The 23,323-nt window shown below is 32.6% G+C and overlaps 1 protein-coding gene across 1 annotated transcript in view; it reads right to left on the bottom strand.

The window, feature by feature from the left end:
* Positions 1–23,104, bottom strand: part of LOC113397098 (protein shank) — a 205,527-nt gene extending 182,423 nt beyond the window's left edge. The window contains exon 1 of the mRNA XM_064219700.1: positions 22,900–23,104. The gene's annotated coding sequence lies outside the window, so the exon portion shown is untranslated. The remainder of the gene's footprint in view (positions 1–22,899) is intronic.
* Positions 23,105–23,323: the final 219 nt, after the last annotated feature.

Genomic DNA, 23,323 nt, shown 5'->3' with positions numbered 1-23,323 from the left:
GTGCGGTTTTCTAGATTTTGCTATAAGTAATGAGCTATTGTAAGATGCCCGCAAACCATCATCGTTACTTTGAGATGTTGAAGCAAACATACTGTGCATGGTGGGTCTCTTTTAACACTCATATAAATTTTCACACACCTTTTTTTCGAAATTCCGGAAACAAATAAATGAGTTTGCCTTTGGCATCAAGTATTTATAGTGGTGATCAAGTTCATGTCTGAACAAGCATTAAGCATTGTCGGGCGGATAGCGCTTTGCAAGTCTGTACACGAAATTGTACGTAATATCGTATACGCAAGTTTGGACAACTAACAGTCGCTTGCCTTATTAAAATATTATCTTTTAAAAACTATCCTTACATTTTTGCTCATCAAAAGCAGAATAATTTTCGTGGACCCCCATTAACATCTTATGGACCCCCATTTTTTATTCACGCCTACGTAGAGCCCCAGCAAGTCTCCCGTGAACCCTGGGGGTCCACCTGGACCACTTTGGGAATCACTGGTTTAGATTAAATGGGTATTTGTCATCATTTGGTAGTTCTTCTTCTCTCTCTCTCTCCTATTTTTGTTATAAATAATTATGTATAAAACTGACGTGAGCAAAATTCTCGTGTAGTAAAAAACGTATGTGTGTCATAATAACCAATTTTATTAGTGACTGTATTAGATATTAAATATCTAGCTACGCCGCGCGGTTTCATCTGCGTTTGACGTTAATGCTCGACCAATGGGTGTTTGTAAATTATAATGTAATGTATGAATATTATATTAATAATAAAAATCTAATAAACAACATTATTATTAACCTTTTGCAAAAATCGGCTAACTAAAACAAAATATATATTTTTAAGTAACTAAGAATAGGTAAAAACTAAAAACTGATTTATATTCAGAGAATACCGTCAACAAGAAAACTCCCTAACTTTATAAAATTGGCATAAATAAAAAATAGATTTATCTATCAATATTATAATGAACATAGGAAAAAATCAAGTTTGTTAGCTTTAGACATAAAATTATCATAATATATTTTTAACGACTTAATTCGAGCTCCAATAGCCCAAAGGTACATGAACGCTTAGGATGTGAGAGTCGTATCCTTTCCATCGCTGGTATAGTCATTCCCACGACACCCATTACTCTTAACTGGTGAGAAACTCCTTCAAAAATACATTGTAATTTCTTATTTTTAATTAAGGAAACTGCCATCTTTCAAAGTGATACTTATGCCAATTTTCTTCTAATATAATTGCTTATAAACATTACTCGTTAAGACAAATATTATATTATTCGTTGATACATTTATTTATTAACCAAATAACGTAGACCGAGACACGACGAGAAAAAAGTGAGGTGAAACGAATTGCGACATTGTATATGTTCACAAAATTGATATAAATAAAATATCATCATCATCATCATCATCCTCCTGCCCTTATCCCAACTCTACTTGGGGTCGACGCAGCATGTCTTCTTCTTCCATACTTCTCTGTCGGACGTCATCTCACTAGTAACATTCTTTCTAACCATATCGTCTTTCACACAATCCATCCATCGTTTCTTGGGTCTTCCCCTACCTCTATATCCATCCACATCCATTTTCAAAACCTTTCTCACAACATGGTCCTCATTCCTCCGCATAACATGCCCATACCAAGACAGCCGGTTTCCGGATAGCTAAATTTTAGGATATATATAAATAAAATATATCTAAGAATATTTAAAAGTAGTTTCTTAAAAATAAAAACGGCATCATTAATAAAAAATAATCTCTCGAAATAATACCAAATATTTCTTCGAAACCTTTTGTTCCGTCTACACGACAAATATTAGCTTAGTTTAGCTTATAGACGTACTAGCGCGAAGGTAACCCAGTGCATAGTACACTAACACGTATTCGGAGTAAATGAAGAAGTATTTAATTATATTTGCATATATTGTCATCAATATAACATATTCTTAGAATTAAGAATAATATTGCCTAGAAATAAAAACATGTGTTTTGTTTGTTTCATCATTTAACTTGTTTACGTGTTCCTGAACACTTAAACAAACTAAATACAAATTTTATATATAAAATACTCCAAAATCACGCATAAAACGGATGTCGGATGTCATTTTGATTCAAGTGTATCAATAAATCCGCACTGAAAGGATGTTTCGTCATATTACTTTTAAATACTCTTTACTTTCAATATATAGAATTTAATAAACTGTTAAGCCGTTTCTTATACATACAATTTCATCAGAACTGAATCGTTTTAATCCAACTCGATCTTAACATTCTTTTACAATTGTTGTAGTTGTAATATAATATGTGAAAATCAGAATTATTTTTGCGGTTTTAATTTTAGTATAAAATCTAAATCATTTATAGCCAGCCGAACATTTCAGTCTATTTCAATGATAAAACATTGTTACAATCGACTGAACGATCGAGGTATAAAAACGAATTATACAAACAAAATTACTTTCGCGATTATAACGCGAGTATAATTAAATGTTAAATTATGTAGATACATTGTTGTACAGACTCGAAAGTGAGCGAAGTTTCCCACAGCACGTTATGCTATAGGAGGTATCATTTTCAACTATCAAAAATATTTACTATCAAACCGGATAAAATACCTCGGTTACCGGACTTCAAGGACCTTGATCGGACTGAGCCCGGATTTTATCGGAACCTTTGATATTTATTCCTAACAAATAGTTGGTTATGTTCGCAATGTGAGTGTCATAAACACCGCGTGTCGTTTAAAATGTAAACGTTTTTGAATGTAATCTTTATCTGAAATTATTTGACGCGATGACAATGACATAATCAAGGAGGATTAATTATATTTCTCGACCGGCCTTTGACTTTAATAAGATTTTTTGACAGAGCATGTGTTATGTACAATAATAACCTAGCTGTAACCCGTTCGCTTGCGTTACATAAAATAATAAAAATTAAAGAAAAATTCCGTCTTATTCCAAGACCAATCAAACCTATTCAAGCATGATTGACCAACAAATATAAAGAAACAAACTTACCCTCAAATAAAACTTACACAATAATACAGTAACAGCCTTTAAATTTCCCACTGCTGCACTAAGGCCTCCTCTCTCGTTGAGGAGAAAGTTTGGAGCATATTCCACCACGCCGCTCCAATGCGGGTTGGTGGATACACATGTGGAAGAATTTCGTTGAAATTAGACACATGCAGGTTTCCTCACGATGTTCTCCTTCACCGCCGAGCACGAGATGAATTATAAACACTAATAACCACATGAAAATTAAATTATGCTTGCCTGGGTTTGAACCCGCGATCATCGGTTAAGATGCACGTATTCTAACCACTGGGCCATCTCGGTCCATATAATAATAAAACTTACCCATTCATAATATCAATATTATGGATGTAAGGCAATTTCTTTATATGTTTACTTCACTGGAATACATATTTCTACTAGTCGTATGTATTTATGTAATGTATTTCATTACAAGAACATGAAATGAACGTTACTCGCGTCAATAGTCTTAAAAAGTAAGTGAATCTTCGAAGCTCAGCTACATAGAAATAGTCGTTTTTTAATTTAGGCGTTTACAAGTTAACGTCTCCTCATTTATTACTATATATTTCAATCATGCAGAAAAACCAAGGCTATAATACTGGTTTTAATTTAGTTTGTGCTCCGATGTCATTCTACGAATCGATAAGCGTATCCTTGTTTTGACTACAAAACAAACATTTGCGATATTGGAGCCGAGGCTTCTCAAAACACAGTTGTTTGTGAGTTGAGCTTTATACAAACAGAATGCATTACATATATTTCAACATTTAAAATTGATGCAAAACACTTAACGAATCTCATTAAAATACTCTGTATTGGTGGATACCCTTTTTGGGGGACTCCCTATGCGGGGAGCATTGAAGGTGGCAATTAAAAAGAAAAGCAATTACTCGAATATGCATTTAAAATTGTATGGAAATACCAAATTTGACGCAAGGAATTATTTATATAATTCTCCAGCATGATCAATTTAATTTTTAGGTGCTTTTTGGAGTATAACTTCTTAGGCGGCGATTCGATAATCGATTTTTGGACGCGAATTGAGAGTAAAAATCTTAAGGAACTTTTAAATAAAATGTGAAGAAGAACGATATATATACTATGATGAATTAAGATTGTATCGCGCATGCGTGCATTGTACAGTCAGAGTAAGAAAACCTTCGTCAGTTTTCAAATTAATTCCTTTATCAAGTCGTAAACTCTTAGTACCTTTTGATTCTAAAGCACTTAACAGACAACTGCATATAAAATTAAACTAAAATAGTATGATAACTTCGTTCAAAATAGTGTAACATATTTGGACTACGTCTAGTGTCATATCAACATAAAAACTTTTTTATGGCTTAATTAGTCATTACAAGATTTAGATTAGATATGATATCGGTCACTGAATTGTCAAAGTCTATCATTGTCATATATTTTCTTGCAATATCTTGCAATGTTAGAATAAAAACGCTTGTAATATTATTCGGCCGTTATTTTAAGTGACGGTTAATGTAATGCCGTGACATGTGATGAGTGGTTCCATTGGCACCGGGAATTGGTGATGATTCCTTGACCTGCAAAAGCAGCGGATATACCCTATCAAAAATCTATGGGGTTTGATGGTGCAGCGGTGAGTAAATAATAACGATAGAACGATAAAGCAGCTATCGTAGAACATTGCCGAAGTGTCTGGGAGGGCTTCAGAGGAATCGACATATGCTCTCGCCTTGTTGGATCAATGCGACAGCGACTACAAGCTGCGATTGATACGAACGGCGGATATACTCGTTTTTAATAAAATAAACATAATATAAGATTTCTTTAAATTAATAAATTTTACCATAATTACTATTTATTTTTATTTTTTTTATTTACTACTTCCGTCCTGCGGTTTCACCCGCGGTCCCGAAGATTTTATGTTTTCCCGGCATTAAAAGTATCCAATATGTTATTCCATATATTCTATCTGTGTGCAAAATTCTATCCAAATCCGTTTTAGTAAATTTTACGTGAAAGAGTAACAAACATCCATCCATACCTCAGAGAAATCAGCCAGATCCATACATACAAACTTTCGCGTTTATAGTATTAGTAGGAAGAAGGATTACTACTATGCACTCTCTTTTATAAGAGACAAGACAATGTCCTAATCTCCGATGTTACACGAGCATTCACGAAGGGCTATGAGGTTTTGTGAAAAGTTGGTAATTGTCATACCGATTGACGGCTTCCTCTTATTATTATTATAGCTTTTAAACGCTATTATACTCTTTGCTAGATGCGACTTATAACGACATTGCGACGCGATATGTCATACTCAATCGGTAAAGCAGGTTAGCGCTCATACTGAGCACACGAAAATAGATCTTAAGGTGACGAACCTTTTCTTACCCCGACTGTACATATACGTGTCAGACGCTTTATAATTTTTACGCTTTACAATTTGTCCTATAATGACCATAGGTGCAAAATTTATAATAGCAGAATGTTTTTTTTTAAAACATTAACAGCATATTCCATCACGCTGCTCCAATGCGGCTTGTTGGATACACATGTGGCAGAATTTCGTTGAAATTAGACACATGCAAGTTTCCTCACGATGTTTTCCTTTATGAATTACAAACACTAATTAACCACATGTACATTCAGTGGTGCTTACCTGGGTTTGAACCCGCAACCATCGGTTAAGATGCACGCTTTCTAACCACTGGGCCATCTCGGCTCACAGATACCTACTGTATCTATTGAATGATTTTTGTCAAACCATTTGAATGTCCCACAACAAAGAGCTCCTTATCTCCTTTCCACCCACATCAAAGATGGAGTTTAATAACATAAAATACTGTCAATAGGTTTCGGCTGGGGTCAACTGTATCTATGGTGACAGCACAGTAAACATTGACAAAGCTCGTCGATTCACTGGTTTGAAAAATGCATTGGGGAAAGCAAAAATCGTTTTAATATTTAAGAACCTCGTGACGTTATTTCTATGGCGATATCAGTTTTTGACAATCTAATTTTAGGGGTGAATATTATACATATATATATGTACATTGATAATATATCATAATTATACAAGACACCTGCAAAGTTTGTTAATCTTTGAGATTTGATTAGGAGAACTTCGTACATACACAAGGACACGCCTCTTATACAGAGATTTGTCCCGAGGGACACTTTCCCAAGGACACTATCCAGGGAGGGAAGTCTTACATTTGGAAACGTAGTGATTTAGTACAATGCGTATCGGATTTATTTGAATAAAAATATACGGTATTTTAGCAGTAGAATTAACAACAGTACATCATAGGACTTTACCCAAATATCCTTAATAAAAACTTTTGTAATTACTGAATAAGGATATTTTTTTCATCTGCGCTAACTTGCCTATCACATTTATTAGGAGGCCAGCGTATTGTATTTCTCGCTCGGTATAAATATATAGTTTGAAAAACTTTAGCGCCAGCCTGATTCCAAACCTATTTGAGAGGTTTTGCTCTTTCCCTACCGTTGGTGATAAAACGCTTAAATATTCGTCGATACTATTGTGATAAACGAAAATACCCCTAGTCATTATTACTAAACGTATTTCATTCCAATGTGAATATCACTATTTAGATCTTTAAGATTCCATCTTCTCTACGCAGTCTATATTAGTATTCACCGCCTTGTCGACACTTATCACGCAACTGAACGCATCCGATGCACGACGAGATTTCAACGACAGATACTTCAACGAATAAATATCAGTATTATAATATTCACGTTTTTATCGTTAAAATGTGTTTTTTTTTTATTAAAACGCAATGTTGTACGCGTAAGTATGTCCGTGGCATTATGCATTAATATCATGTATAGCATCACCACCAGAGCATCCGATTCTAGAAAGGGAAACGAGTTGAAGTTTATGCTTTCATTGTGTGTAGATGTTATTATGATTTAATAATAAACGTAAGTATTTAACAAAGATATCGGACTCTAAACTTGCTACGTGCACGTTTAATAAGGTTTTGCGTCAGAAACGTTCACGCACACGTTACGATATGCACACAAATTCGACCTTGAAATTTTTCTTTCATTGTACTCAAAACTATTTTGATTAATTTTCCACCATTAAACGTCCTATCCAATCTAATAAAAAATAATTAAGGTTGCTATTTGTGCTGTTACACTTTGAATGAATTTGGTACGCAGTTATAGATGATGTTTGTTTCTTGAGATATATAATAAAATATATTCTAGAATATGAGTCTAAAAACACAGTATATATCTCTATATCGTAATCGTGAAAGGGATTACAATTGGTCTGATCTTTGAATTTCACGTTCTGAGTGATATTCAAAAATGACATTAATTATAATATCTTTTCAATAATAAAAAAAATAGGTATTGTGTTACATACACAGATCTTAATCTATAGGTAACAGTTATAGGAACCAAAGTTAAAGGATTGGTACTTGTGACAGATAGCCTCGCTATTCCATATCAAATACATTGGTAACATATATATTATATATGTATATATAATAATGACTTAATTTTATTTATGAAATACTTTAATATTATAATTGATTTTAAGAATTATAATCCCGTGCTCAATAAAACTTTCAAAGATCACCAATGTAATCGTGATCAATGAAATCGAATCGCTGAACACGAGAGAAGTTATGAACAGAAATTGGCACATGAAAATTCAGTGGTGCTTGCCTGGGATTGAACCCGCGATCATCGTTTTAGATGCAAGCATACACATTCTAACTTAAAAATCTATTCATAATACTTCCATTATTCCAGAATCCATTACATATAATAACAACTATTAAAATTGTAATAAAAGTCATAGCAAGAAATTAAAAGTGTCCTAGGGCTTATCAAAATGCAAGTCACTGAGACCACCAATCAACGCGCATCCTTGCCTCCTGAGGCTAGCACGACCTGCATACTAAACAAAAATGACGCTACACAATTATAGTCTTTACACTATGAACATAAGGCTTAAACTGAATGTTTGATAGTCTTAAGATTAATTTGAACGTTTAAAACTGTAGCTCTTATTGACATTTAAATAAAGTTCAAAATTAAAACGACGAAGCAGATGCCGCCGGTTAGTGCATTGCTCCTGGACACATCAATGCATTTAAAATGTCTACGAGATTTGAATTCGCGTGATGAGATGTTGCTTTTAATTCACGGGCGTCCTTCGTGTTTATTTTTATGACGTAACTTTAATAACTTTTGAGTTATTTCATTATGTGTGTCCGTGTATTGCTAAATACGATTATGTTATTAGGTGTATAAAAGGTTGACTTTGGTGCTCTGTAAAGTGACGTTACTCACTGGTAGAAACTATATTTCGAATCAGAAATCAGTAGCCTGCCTTTGTTTTGTTGTCACTAGTAATAGTTGTGAGCGAGAAATGAAACAAAATGTTTACCAATTAAGTTAAAGAGCACAAGTTTGTATAGAATCCACAAAATAAATAAAATTGAAGTGAAAAGAATATGGCCATTTGTAAGTTTCCCAAGCTGTCGGTCTGTTTGACCAGGGTAATCATCAAAACGACTAATAAAAGAAGAAAAAAAGAGTATATAACACTTTTCTGTAGAGCTGAGATGGCCCAGTGTTTAGAACATGTGCATCTTACCCGATGATTGCAGTTTCAAAACACAGGCAAGCACCATTTTCCATTTTGTACTGTTATGTGGAAAAGTGCTATCGTATCAAAAATAAAAAATTGTTTGGAAGCGAAATACCACTAACTGCCCCATCACAAGATTTCCGAAACTGTAGATCCGATTGACATGATTTATTATTGCTTTCGCGACGTAAATTATCACTAGGAAAAGATTTTTGGAAATTTCAACTTCAAGGGGGGAAGGGAGGTGTAACTTTGTATGAATTTTAATACAGATTCATCGATTCAACTAAGCTAGAATCTTAAGCAAACTTATTGCTAGCATGAATAATTTAGTATACAATTTCATTCGTTTTAATACTAAATCAAATTAATGTTTTTTTCTTACTTCTTAGCCTATTGCTGTTCTAGTTTTACACGGAGTTATTTAACCATTGCTTACAAGTACTAAGGCGTATATTTTAAATAACAATTACTTCTAAAACCGATGTTGACCTTATTTCTTTTGTATAACAATTTTGTAATAAAATTTAAAGCCGAGTCTACACAGAATAAATTGCATTGAAACAACCTAATGTTCAGACAAAATTTAATGAAATTTTTAAGACTAAAGTCTTAACAACTGGCTAGACTGTTCGGTATCCTTGGAAACTAAAGCCCATATCAGACTTGCGTGTATTCAATAGTATTAAATAAATAGATAAAAGTACTTGTATTATTAACAGATGTAATATATATATAACTAATTAATTAAGCATTTCATTAATATTTTAAATTAATAGTCGTAGTTACCGTTATATGAAGTCACCTTAAGCAAAATATCCAGGCGCGATTGATGAGTTTTTAATCGATTTAATAAGCGTCGGTCAATTATTTTTGTTTTAAAATGAAAAAAGTAAAACAATACAACATAAAAACTAATGATTTTAAGTTTGACGTGCGTTGTGGTTATATTATAAACTAATTCTGTGCAACCTTATTTTCTGTCAAGGACAAGGTTTAAAGCTTATTTCACAATGCTAAAATGCGGGATGGCGGATACACGTGTGCCAACACTTTCACTGGCACATACTGTTTGATGTAATACTTTAATAACATTTTTAGAGTACGAAATAAATTCTCGTCTATAACACAGTCTCGAATGATGAAAAGTATAGGTACCTACTATTGTCATATAAAAAGTTTCATAAATAAATCTATGATACATTAAAAACATGTGTTCAGATATAACGATTTTAATGCCTTCAAGCGAAATTGAATTCTATCATATAAGAGCAGGGTTCGAATTTTATTACAAAGTGTGGAGTCCATGTATGAAATTCATTAATCACTTAATATAATGGCCGTATCTGCGAGGGATAACAATAACGCAACCTTTAGCGACTGACCCCTCCAAGGGTACACGTGATACATTTCATCGAAAGGTATAATCAGGAGCAAAAGTGAGTGAGCATTAAATTTTAAAGCTAAATTTTCGAATGAAATTGTGTAGCAGCCTCCTGTGTCAATTTAGTTCGGGAAGAATATATACAGTTGAAATGTATCCTGAATGTATTTTTAAAAGAAACATTTAAAAGTTTATCGGTCGAAAATGTGGTAAATTAAAATTTTTATTTTAACCTGTAAAATGACGATTTAAATGGATAAAGATTTTTTTTAAATGTATTTCGTAAAATTTATAAAATAATAATACTTTGTACTTACAGTGAATATACGTAGGTGCTGTATAGCTGTGTAAACTGTGATAGTCAGTCTTGAAGACAAGTATTTAAATAATCTTTGTAATGTCTTTAGTTTTTTGAATTATGCAAATTATTTTAATGTGCCTTGGGGTGGATAATCATTACCGCAGTAATTAGTAATTTCTACGAAGTTGCTTTGTATTTTCTTCATACAACTGCAATTAGTTTCAATTAAATTCTAAAGTACTAGTCCAGACGGGTTAGTTGTTTAGAATTTTATTGCACCAAGCTTAAGGGAGTCACTAATAGTGAACACTATTCTACATTCCACCGTTGAATGTGCAACCATTTCTAATTTAAAAGGAGTCTGTTGTTGCTAAACTACAAGTTTATTATTAAATTTTCAGAAATACTGCTGGACCCGTTTTAAAAATATTTTCTAAATCTTATATCTTGAAAGTGCAATCATTTTGTCTTTAAAGAAACGTATAATATAATACATACAATATTATCTTTATCATAATATTTGGTACATAATTAACAATATGGCTTAATTTTTTTTGTTATGTAATCAGACTGACAATGGAGCCGCTTGACAGTAAGTGATCAAAACCGCTCATAGATATTAGCCTTATGAAAATATTAACCATTCGTTACAAAGCTAATTCGCCAACCTTTGGAACTAAGAGCCCTTTTGTCTGTACTCACTGGCTCAATCGCCCTACAGACTGGATCACAACAATACTAGATAAGTATTGCTGCTAGGCGGTAGAATATACAATGAGTCGGTAGTACCCACACAGATGGGCTTGCACATAGCCCCACCAGTAGGTAGTAATTTATCTACAAGTGTGAATTCCTTTATTCAATAGAGAAGCATTAGACTTATATTTATTGTCATATTAAAAACTACCACCGGTTCACACACAGTACACACAGTTATAAAAAATAAAAGTAATTATTTACTTTGTATAAAATTAACATAGAAAAACATATAAATTTCGTTTAAAATGGACCACAATATCATAAATATTGTTATTAAGACTTCTGTTAGTAATTGTACCCATATTTGCAACAATGTTACGGTGTTATGACTCTGTCGTATTACGATAAATAGCTTACTACAGTTTTATTAAAAACTATATTTTTAAGTTACTTTCATCACTGTATATAATCCAATAGAAAAGTGATAGGTGCCTGCAATAGATGTTTTAAGATATCTACTTGTTTTTCATTTAAGCATTTAGAACTCGTGATCCTAGATCGTAAATAGGGCCTGGTCTAGAGGCTATTTTATAAAACTACATACCCCAAAGTCGTAGTCTCAAATCCTGGGTGGTTCCAATGAAAAGTTTTTAAACCTTATTTTAGATATTTTCACTATTACTCGTAGTTAATTTGGAAAATGGCAATGTTTAAATTCCTCAGAAAGCACGTTTGTCTTTCCAGAACTTCTCCATTTGCGCCAGATTATCGTCGCGTCGATGAATATTAGAGAACAGAGACTGTATGTTTGTGCCCGTATTGTGTTATTTGCGGACTATAACTGTAGCATCGTCTGCATCGTTGTCTTCGTTCAAAATTGACCCAAATCGATCACGTATCGAACACAATAATCCAGGCTCTGATATTTGGCAAAATATTTTATGATATTTGGCAATTTGATGAAGGCAATCACTAGAAATTTAGTGTGAGGTTTCAGTTGATTCGCATTGAAAACTTTCGAATTAGATGTGTAGTGGTGATATTTACATAAATTACAAAAATATACCAGAATAATTTACCATAGAAAACATTAAAAATATCAAAAATAAAATATGTCAGTCAAGTCCACACAGCACATCAACCAGATTTTTAAAAGGAAATAATATATTTTTATAATTTACGTTATGATGAAATATTATTACTGCCATAATATTCTTATTTTTCTAAACATCATTTATAATTTGAAAAGTTTTCCATGAAGTTGTAAACGATAATATCTAGAAACGCATAAGCATCGTCTCGATCGATCATAACCGGCAATTTCGAAGCGAAGTTATTTATTATAACAATAAAGGGAGTCAAGACTTCAAAGATCAAGAAGATAAATTATAGCATGTGTGTTGCGCGCCGGGACGCCCGCGGACTAATGTTACTACCTCTTTGAATTAGTAGATTGTAAAAAAACAAAACTGAATACGATTTCTAAGTAAGTTTTACTTACCAAACTTCTTTTAACCGGTTTGAACCAGAAATATGCAGAGATACGATATATTATAACAATATCTTTTTTTATGAAGAATAAATGAAATACATGCAGTTATCCAATTTTGCTTGAAATTTGTGCTAGGACTGGAGATAACAATAGCCAAAGGTCATAAGTCGAACGGATCGAATGAAGGGACAGTGCTTTTTTGGTATTCAGTATACCAATGTATATTTACAGAGTGCATTTTAATGATTTTTAGCGCGTTTAATATGGTAAAGTATTGATTAGTAATCATTGTCGAATCTTAATGGTAAAAATGCTAGAATATCAAAAACATCACGTAATTTTCACTGCAGTTAACGATACACCGTATAAATGTAAATGGATTCCTGATATTTTAAGCTTTAAAGAGTCACTCATTTCACGAGTACATGCAAGCTTCCTCTCGAAAATGGTGTTTGTTCTGAATTGAAACTGCGATTTCCTATTACCAACAACATGATATATCCACAGGCTAAAACAGCATTAATTTTACAAAAATTTATACAAAACATTTCAAAAGAGAATTTTGTATAGAAAGCATGGGTATCCCTTAAAGATAATACATCCAGCACATTCGAGACGGAAAAAACAGATATGTAAATAAGAGGTAGCATTTAGCAGCACATATCATTGATAACGCTATATTATAAAAATATATTAATGATATTATAAGAAATAATAAAACGCTGCACTAATATTAACAAACAAATAAAAAACATTCCATTTAAAATGAACCTTTAAACGCAAACACTTTTTTGGTTCTATTTCCATTGCAGGGAATAACTTTGCAAATTCAATAGACCGTGTACATAAGCTCGTTTCTATTGTGACTTGCGCCAGTAACTTATCCAACATTGTATTTAAAGTCTGGAAATTGTGAGAGGCGGCGACTTTTAATTATTTCTGAACTATAGCTAAGATTTTAATGAGTGTAAAAGCTTCACCTCAATATTTATGAAACCAAAAATTAACGTTTTATGTGTGGACGGAATATTTAAATTAAGTGAAATGTTAAAATAAATCTTTATTTTTATGACGTAGCTGTGAGCTGTTTGGTACTTTTAGTGTAGATTCTTCTTCTCGTTTCTTCTCATCTCGTTGTTTTTAGATCTAAATACAGCATACTTTCTTCCGTTTGACCTAAAGCAAGCGGCTTCACCCGTCTTTCAATCTTTTGGCGTCAGGTGTTAGCCCTTGTAACCTTACCTACATCCCGTATTCAAAATATCATGACGATCGGACAAGTTATTAAGACGTGAAAGCAATACAGATAACCAAACGAACATATAATATTAGTAAAGATTTGTTATTTCATAAATAAGAACCACTATATCTCGTTTATGTTGATCAAGGTATGTTAATGCTATGTTAGCCCAGTAAGTATTAGACGGATGTCTAAGACCATAAGTATACTTTGTTGGAAATTAAAATATAACTAATGAATTTGAAACTAAAAAACGAACTCGTTAAATTTAATTGTTTAAAAAACACAAATCATTGATTAATGAATAAGAATTTTCCAAATACGGTCGAGGTTCTGATCAACACGATACCAAGACCGACCGATCTAAATAACTATAATAAAATATCCTATATGTATTCTCAACATTAGAAATCAATGTTTTAAAAACAATAAAACTAAAATTCATAAACCTTTACCGCGGTCATATTAGGAAATGTAGCGGTTACTTGTAGCAAAATATCCCCTGTTAGAGCATAAGCCCCGTAACGATACAACGCGGGCCCTTTATCTTAACTATTAAGATAGTAGACATAAAACGTTACAGTCATTACTTTATCGCGTTATTCTTTATAGGGCAATAAGCCATCAATAAACGCGTGAAATCTCCGCTGGTATAAGATAGCATCCCACGAAGTACCAGCGGCAGGAGTTGTTCAGAAGTAATTCGTTTCAGAGAGAGGAGTTTAAATACTTCAAGTTCGGATTTGAAACCTTCTAATTTAAAACGATTGGTAAGAGCTGAGTAGATGTTTAAGTTGGTTTATTTATTTAAGTTTGCCAATAATTGTTTTACAACAAATAATTGATTCAATACAAATTTATATTCTTTGTCAACATTTTTGTCCATATAAAAATGATATTATTATGATTCTGCTATGCACTCATGAATGGACACCTAAAAAGTTATTAGTGAATTTTTTTTTGGTATAGGTTGCCGGACGAGCATGTGAGCCACCTGATGGTAAGTGGTCACCACCGCCCATAGACAATGACGCTGTAAGAAATATTAACCATTCCTTAAATCACCAATGTGCCACCAATCTTGGAAACTAAGAGGTTATGTCCCTCGATCCTGTGTGCTCACTCACCCTTCAAACTGGAACACAACAATACTGAGTACTGTTGTTTAGCGGTAGATTATCTGATGAGTAGGTGGTACTGACCCAGACGGGCTTACACAAAGCCCTACCACCAAGTCAATACAATATATTTGTCAATGAGATGACGAGAAATTCTAGCTTCCTTAAATTAATTAAATGTATGCCTAACTTATTTTCTAATACACGTTTTATTTACACAAACTTCGCAACATTTCTACTTTGATCTGATTCTATTTAATGTTTCTGAACATATTCAACGCAAACGTGATGTAATGTTTAGTCAATAGTGATCGTCAAATTACACTACAGTGTTCAAAAATACTTCTATACCTATGATGCTACGAATGTCTGTGATAGCGGGTACTAAATTTATCGCGTTGTAAGAATTTTATTCTAAAAAATACATTAAAAGTTTCTTTTACTTTTAGAATATAACTCTTTTTCCGAATACAATTTTTTTGTTATAACAGAAGTTGTTCCAGATTTCATCAAATAATAATAGGTAAAAATCATAGCAACATTTTCTGTAGACATGTCATAGGTATATATATATCTACATAAATATATGAGATTACTTTAACATACTTTCATTTTCTGTTTTTTTAAAGCTTTTCGTACAAAGGAATATCGTGCAAAATGTTAGCGATTTTGTGGGATTTAAAGAGGTTTAAGGAATAAATCAAGCTGGAAAACCATTTATAACAAACACTTGACGGCCAATAGGCTATACGTCTAGATTAAAGTGATGTTCGAAGAACAGAATGGGTGGGACGAAGATGTAAAATAGAATGATAAAGATTATCCTAGTATTAATATACGAGTAGTAAGTACACATAACTCAGAAAGGGATGCACTAAGTCGTATTTTTACCGCGAGAATTAATATTTAGGGCATAGCTATGGTCCTAAGAAAAATATCAATTTAGTTACTATATAACTAAATTGATATTTGTTAATAGTATGATTTCGATTCGATTTGTTAGCGAGATTGTAACAAAAGTTATGAATAATATTTTAACAAAATTGTATTAGATTAAAAAAAGTAAGAATGTAAGCCCCCATTTTGAATTTTGACTGACCTTCAAACGTTCAAAACGTTCTTTTACACTAATACTATATTTTTGGGTTCTTAAATAAATATATTCCTTATTTTTAATATCATGATGTCCAAAAGATTTTTAACCGAAGAATGCAAAGTTAAAATCGGGTAAGCACCAAAGATACACTGAAGTCAAACATCGAGAAAAATCTTGCACATGCACCAACGTAATGTAGCAGCGACTATGAGCTTCACACCTCCTTACGAATAGGGTATAGACCCGACAAAGGGATATATATATCGATTACGTCAGTTTTATTTAACAAAGGTTTAATTTACTTCTATAAAAAAACTGATATTGGCTACTTTAAATTCAAAGCCTTCATCATCCACACACTCCACGAAAGATATATGCTCATTCGCTATAACAGCTTTTGCTCCGTAACTGAATCCTAATGACCGTATAATGAGTTTTTTTCTCCTCTTTCTGCAACCCTCACTTAGAAATCTGATTCTAGAACCGATTAGATGCCTTAATAGCTTATGGGACGGGTACGTGATGATTTATTTTAAAATAATTGCAACCTTTTAATGCAGAAAAGATTTTTCTTAAACACAATACGATTCTATTTTTGCAATGTCTCGTGTCAGCCCAATGAGTACTTCGTGTAAACATTAATGATCAGAGTATGTAATTTAGATACCTTAATAGCTCACGGGACGGGTACGTGATGATATATTTTAAAATAATTGTCATTTTTCATCGCAGTAAACTTTTTTCATAAACACAATAAGGTTTTATTTTTGCAACGACCAGTGTCTGAATATACTTTTCTGTGTCAACGTGAATGAGTAGACTATTAAATAAAGTCAAATATTATTTATTTGAAAGCAATTTTAGGTCACATTTTAACTAGCGTTGCTTATAACTCAAGTAAAATATTTAACATAAAAAATAGGCGTAAAATGTAATGAATACTATCTAAAATAATAATGAATCATTATTACCTTTATATGAGCGCCTACATAAAATTAACACGGGCAAATTGAAATATTCCACAATAAGTGCAACAGTTTCTCATAAACAAATCCCTTAATCTAACAAAACACCCGCATCCCGTTGGATTATCACCTGTATCCACAGTAGATGTAATTAGCATAACTTACCCTAATCTCGTCCCGACGCGTCCTGTCGTTCACGTCCCGTGGCCATAGCTATTAAATAATTTTCAATAATAAGCGCACCGCCACACGGCCCTTCAAAATAACAGGCACGCATGTACATATATTTAAGATTTCATTCTACATCAATGAACATTTACGTTCACGAGATCGAAACCACAGCAAGTACCCCTAGTAAATGCAAGGATCTGTAAATTAAAGTGAATAGAAGGAGCAAGGGTACGCATAATTTGCGATCCGAATTCCGCACCGAATTTTGGAGAAACGCTTTCATGCGCGCATGCGTAGTTCCACCCCACGGTACATTCACCTTTGCGTCAGAGGGACGCGGCTGAAGGTCGCAAAACATAGCAATGAATTCTTTATGTATTTTTTTCTATTCAGTACTAATAATTGATAGTTAGTTCATGTACTATTGTTAAGGCCAAACGTTGCCATTGAGAATTGTATATTTAACAAGGTACGGATTGAGACGAACTGAGAATTTCTTATTTAAATACAAAAAAAAGTCTTTCTTTATTGAACACAATTCGTGATTGTTCAATATTACGATACGTTATACAACAACTCAGTTCGTTCCTATTATTTATTATCAATACAAATAAACGATTTGTAAAACATAATTGCCTATATATATTTAAATTATATTACAGTATCTCTAGACAAAATATCTGTACTTATATGTTTTAAAATATAATTCATGTATAAATGTATTTTGAGCCTGAGTTCACGTGGAGTTCAGGTGTGATCATACATTTTTAATTAACATCTGAAAAGGCTTTTATTCTGTGGATTATAAGTGATTTAAATTTGAACAAACTCCATAAATTTATTTCCACGTAAAATATTTATATAAAAACAAAGTAAGAAAAACTGATAATAAAAAAAACATTGTTTATATAAAAATATCGTAAAATAAATAAATCTGTAATCATCACTATGCAAGTTGACAACACAAGTATAGTAACGGTCTGTTAATGTCTCACTACTCGGTAAAGGCCTCCTCCCTTCGTGGAGAGGGTTTGGGGCTTATCTCACAACTAACCAATACGTGTTCACGGATACACATCTGGCAGAGTTTCATGGAAATAAGACACTTGCAGGTTTCCTCGCCATGCTTTTACTTAACCAACGAGCACGAGATCAATTATTATTATATTATTATTATCAATACAAATTAAGCACTTTTAAATACATAATATTAAATAACACAATGATAATTACGTATATATTACATATTTCGTTCCATTCGCAGCTTAACCTGCGGTCGGTGTTCCGTTTTAGGTACCCTATGTATTTATTTATACCAGGCGTACAAAAAGCGTATATACATAATTTTATGATTATCTATTGAATAGTTGAGACGTGAAACAATAAACAAACTTACTTTCCCATTTATAATATCAGTAAGGATTATCTTAAGATAACAAAGTTACATCTTTGAATTGTTATTCATAAGTTCATTGTCCTTTTCCATTATATTAACTTCGAGAGTTCTCGAATAATTTCAAATCAAGTATCTCATTAAATAATACTGATTAGCATTATTTTTAATTATACAATAATATTCGCAAGTCTACCAGTAACACTACTCGGACATATTACTCCTTTACAAACAAGTACTTTTCTCGTCGGACTTCCGCTTCGGTTTTTCCGGTCAGGCATCACATGACATATTAAGTAATTAATAAAATCATAACATAGAATTACTTAAATCTTTGTCATATAGTGTGTGTCATTTTACGCCCAGAACGTCGGAGAGTCGGAATGAAAAATCCTCGTGGTCATGATTCGTACAGTATCTGTTTTTAATTATGATTTTAAATATGTATATTTGTATATATGTTATTTCAATCATCAACGTAAATAATACTTTATGTGAATAAGGTACTAATATTTTTGAACTATCGCTCAATTAAAGCGATTTTAATCATATATTCTGCAACACATACATATATGTATGTATGTATGTATATATTAATGTCATATTATAAATGTCAACTTATTATCCATCTATTTCAATAGCCTTGATACACTTGATAGAGTTGACCCTCCTCGTGCCTCGGAAAGCACATAAACTCTCTCCGATAATGCATCTCTGTTGAAAATAATCATTGAATATCATCATAGTTATGTATAAATATTCGCGATTAGGTATGATACATATACGTGATAATATAAATATGTATATAGTATTATATAAAGCCTAAATATATACACACATATTGTGAACCCTTTTTATATTTGCGTATTTCTTTTTATATTCAAACAAATTTTCAGAGCATATTCTTTTATCGGATTAAATTCGGAAAGTTTCGGAGGCAAATTACGTTGCCTTGGGACAAAAAAAAAGTTATGATATTCGAAGCGGACAAATGGATGAAAAATTTTGTTTGTAGAACAAGAAGAAATAAAAAAAGAACATTGTTTGAACATCATATAAGCTTATTATACCAACACAAATAATTCACACACACATATGTATAATAAATATGATTATGTAATCAATGAATAATAATGTATTTGTTTTATATATTTGGCTTTATAGGTGGAAGGGCTTCATCAGAAATTTTAGCGCCAAACAACAATACTCAGTATTGTTGTGTTTCAGTTTGAAGGATGAGTGAGTCAGTCTATCTACAGGCGTAAGGGACTACCATCTTCATTTTCAAGGTTGGTGGCGCATTGGCGATGTAAGAAATTAATGTCTTACAGTGTCAATGTCTATGGGCGGTGGTGACCACTTCCCATCAGGTGGCCTATTTGCGCGCCCATCAATATAACACATAATATACCAAGAATCTGCTACAGTTAATATTATTATTTATGATTTATATGGAGTAAATAATTAATAACGACAAGTCAACGGCTACTGGGCATCACGGAAGTTATATCGGTTCATTAATGGTTATAATTCATCTCGTGCTCGGCGGTGAAGGAAAACGTCATTAGGAAACCAGTATGTGTCATATGAAATTATGCCATGTCAAAAACGCGTATAGGAAGGAGTTGCATGGGAGCATTCCCAAAAAAAACTGTGTTACAGCTTCACGCCTAAACCGCTGAACCCATTTGGATGAAATTTCGTATGGATACAGTTTGAGTCCCGGAAAAGGACATAGGCTATTCTTTTTAATTCACCCCTCGATTGGGTAAAATGAGGATTTATGGTTTGTGTGTTGTAAGTAAAATTGTATAAAATTCGCGCGGGTAACACTGCAGGTTCAGCTAGTTAATTTTAAAGATTTTTTTTTGATAACTATCCTACGGCATTTAGACGACACTCATAAACGAGTTTATGTTTTTTTCAATTATTAAAATCTTACTTCGCGTAAACGAAAAGAAGACATTCGGGATGGGAGTTTGGAGAAATAACGCACGCGATGACCTGCAGAGATACCAATTCTATAATAACTGTCGTGTATTATCGTGCAACTCATTTCAGTTCCTGATCTGCTGCCCTGGCAGCCAAAGATCGCCCTTACCGGTGACGTGACAGGAAAGACGTGAAGCTTATTGGGATCCAATGTTGTTATATTCCATCTTCTCCCTGCTATCAGACATACGCAGTCGGCATACAGGCAAAATATAATTCAAAATCATGTAAATCATGCGTATATCATCACTCTAGGAAAATGAAATGGATTCTGTTCTATTAAAATAATTATATTTATTAAAGAAAAATATTAGACAAATATAGATAAGATTATATTTTCAATGTTTTTCCAACAATTTAATGAATTTGTATCAAAATAAATGGCAATGAAAATATAATACTCAATGAAATATAAGGAAAGCTGCAGAAGCGCAAATACATTTATATGGTATTATCTTTAAATAATAAATTCTTGTATCTAAAGTATTTTAAACGATGGAGTCATTTAGATTTAATTGCACATTATATTGTACAGAGACTAAAATTTGAAATGATTATTTCTGCGCGTGTTTGTGTGCCTGTATCTAGATAAACAATAACATGAATTAATTGCACGTAACGCATATGAATTATATAATGATTGTGAAAAACTCGATATGTCATAAATTCAAAAAAATTAACCCAAATAATCGTTGGTCATCTCCATTATAATAAAAATACCGAATCGAATTTATGAAAATCGCAACAACATCGCAATGATCATATCCAACACGTCTACGGTTATAAAAATTTGCAACGTCTGATTAAATTAAAATGAACCAAACGTCTAAATTTTTATTTAGTAATCGAATAAACACACGCACGTGTCTGTTATTAATTTGGAATATTTTCTTCGTCTTTACTAAAAGAAATCTCTTTAAGAAACAGTATATAACAGTAAGTCCAATTTGATCTTAATTATTTGTCTGTTATGTATTTTATTTCTGTTACGTACGATAGAATTTTAAACAAATAAAGAAATAAAATTATTTATGTATTTAAGTACGTATAGTTTATTATAAATTTATAATGTACGTTTAACAGACCACGTAATAAAGGTTTATTTTTTAAATATGCGTTTAATACAAGACGGATCTTTTACAAACTTCCGCAACTAAACAATGAGAATATAAAAAAAATGCTATTCATAGCAAACAACAATAACTTTGAAAAGCGTTGGATATACCGAGTTTCTGAGAGCAAACTTCCTTTTCAGTGTAATAGGTGTAGCGTAGACTTTAACTATTTCTGTTTTATTACTTGTGTTTTTATGTTTCTTTTACGCAAATATATAACATTAAAATGTTATACTAAACAGAAATGATTAAAAAAACCCGATCATTTCTGTGAAACATTTTATTATAGTTAAGGAGCTTAGGATCCTTAACTCATCGTTAAAGATCGCTGTATATTTTGATAAAATATAGGCTTTACGATCCATACCAGAGAACAAAAAGATATATATGTTGTTATTGCTGTATAAATGACACGGAACAGCATAACAATGTGAAAACTTATTTAACAAAGGAAGACTTTAAAACAGTCTAATCTGGCTCTGATTTCTAATTTAGACAACAGCATCCGCGCCATTAATATACTCCATTTAAATCTGTGTAAAAATAATTTTATTCGAAATATTTTATCCCATTAAGGCTATAATTACAATATAATAATAAAGGAAGACCACAGTCGATGTCGCTAACTTAAAATTCTATACCATTTATACACGATCCACGGACAAAAAGGACATATCCTTATAATGTGAATTTTATATTACAAAAAAAAAGACGCACACTCAACTTAGGTAGCGATTTATAATTGGATGAACTAGCGTTTTATCTCCGACAACTGGGCAAAGGCTCAGTTAATTACATAAAGGTTATTGAGCGAGCATTCGTTGGCAAAGATCCTAGACTTACATCGAGACCATTTCTCCAAACGAAGTGACAAATGAACGAAAACTTTTAAAGTAATCAACCTTTTATCAATAACAACAGTTTTTCCAGACAATCAAAAAAACAGTATATTATATTTCAATAGGTCCCTTATCTTCTAAAGTCGTTTAAAGATGTTTCTCCAAGAGATTTAGATCATTACGCATCTCGTGTTTTCCTGTTTACCATATTGTATTGTGCAATGATATAACCACGCAAATGTATACAAGTACAATTACAAAGTACAGCCTTCCTCTACCTTCTGTTCGTATTATCTAAATACAATATGCCCGTTAAGGCTCTTTCTTCTATACCGCTGAACACAATACATAGACGCAATATTGAGCAACCCCTGTTAGTTTAGGTCCTACTATTTACATACAAATTTTCACTCACCCCCCATACAACAGGCTCCGATTCAACTGTAAAATTCACCACAAATTCATACAACACACATCACGTTTGTTACATAACACTTCAGCCAGTGTGTATAAAACTTCGATGCATCAAATTTGAGTGTTTATTTTCGTTTCCAATGGGTTCGATTGTAGGCGCGAACAGTCGCTCGCGAATCAGACCAGCGACTGGCCGGTATCGAGCGAGCGGCCGCCACTCCCCCGCGCCTCTCTAAACCAATTTATAATACATACGGCGACGCAGCATCCCTACCGATACACCCCATTCAAATCTCAACCTTGTATCAATAGCGTAGACTACAAATTTCATTAGAAGGCTATTGCCGCAGAGGCAAAAACGTCGGTAGTTTTTACAGAATCGCGAAGGGTGCGAATTGTACGTATTCGGTTTCCGACATTCATAA

Source organism: Vanessa tameamea, chromosome 3, assembly GCF_037043105.1.
Source record: "Vanessa tameamea isolate UH-Manoa-2023 chromosome 3, ilVanTame1 primary haplotype, whole genome shotgun sequence".
In the NCBI taxonomy this organism is placed as follows: domain Eukaryota; kingdom Metazoa; phylum Arthropoda; class Insecta; order Lepidoptera; family Nymphalidae; genus Vanessa; species Vanessa tameamea.
This window is presented reverse-complemented; position numbering and strand designations above follow the sequence as displayed.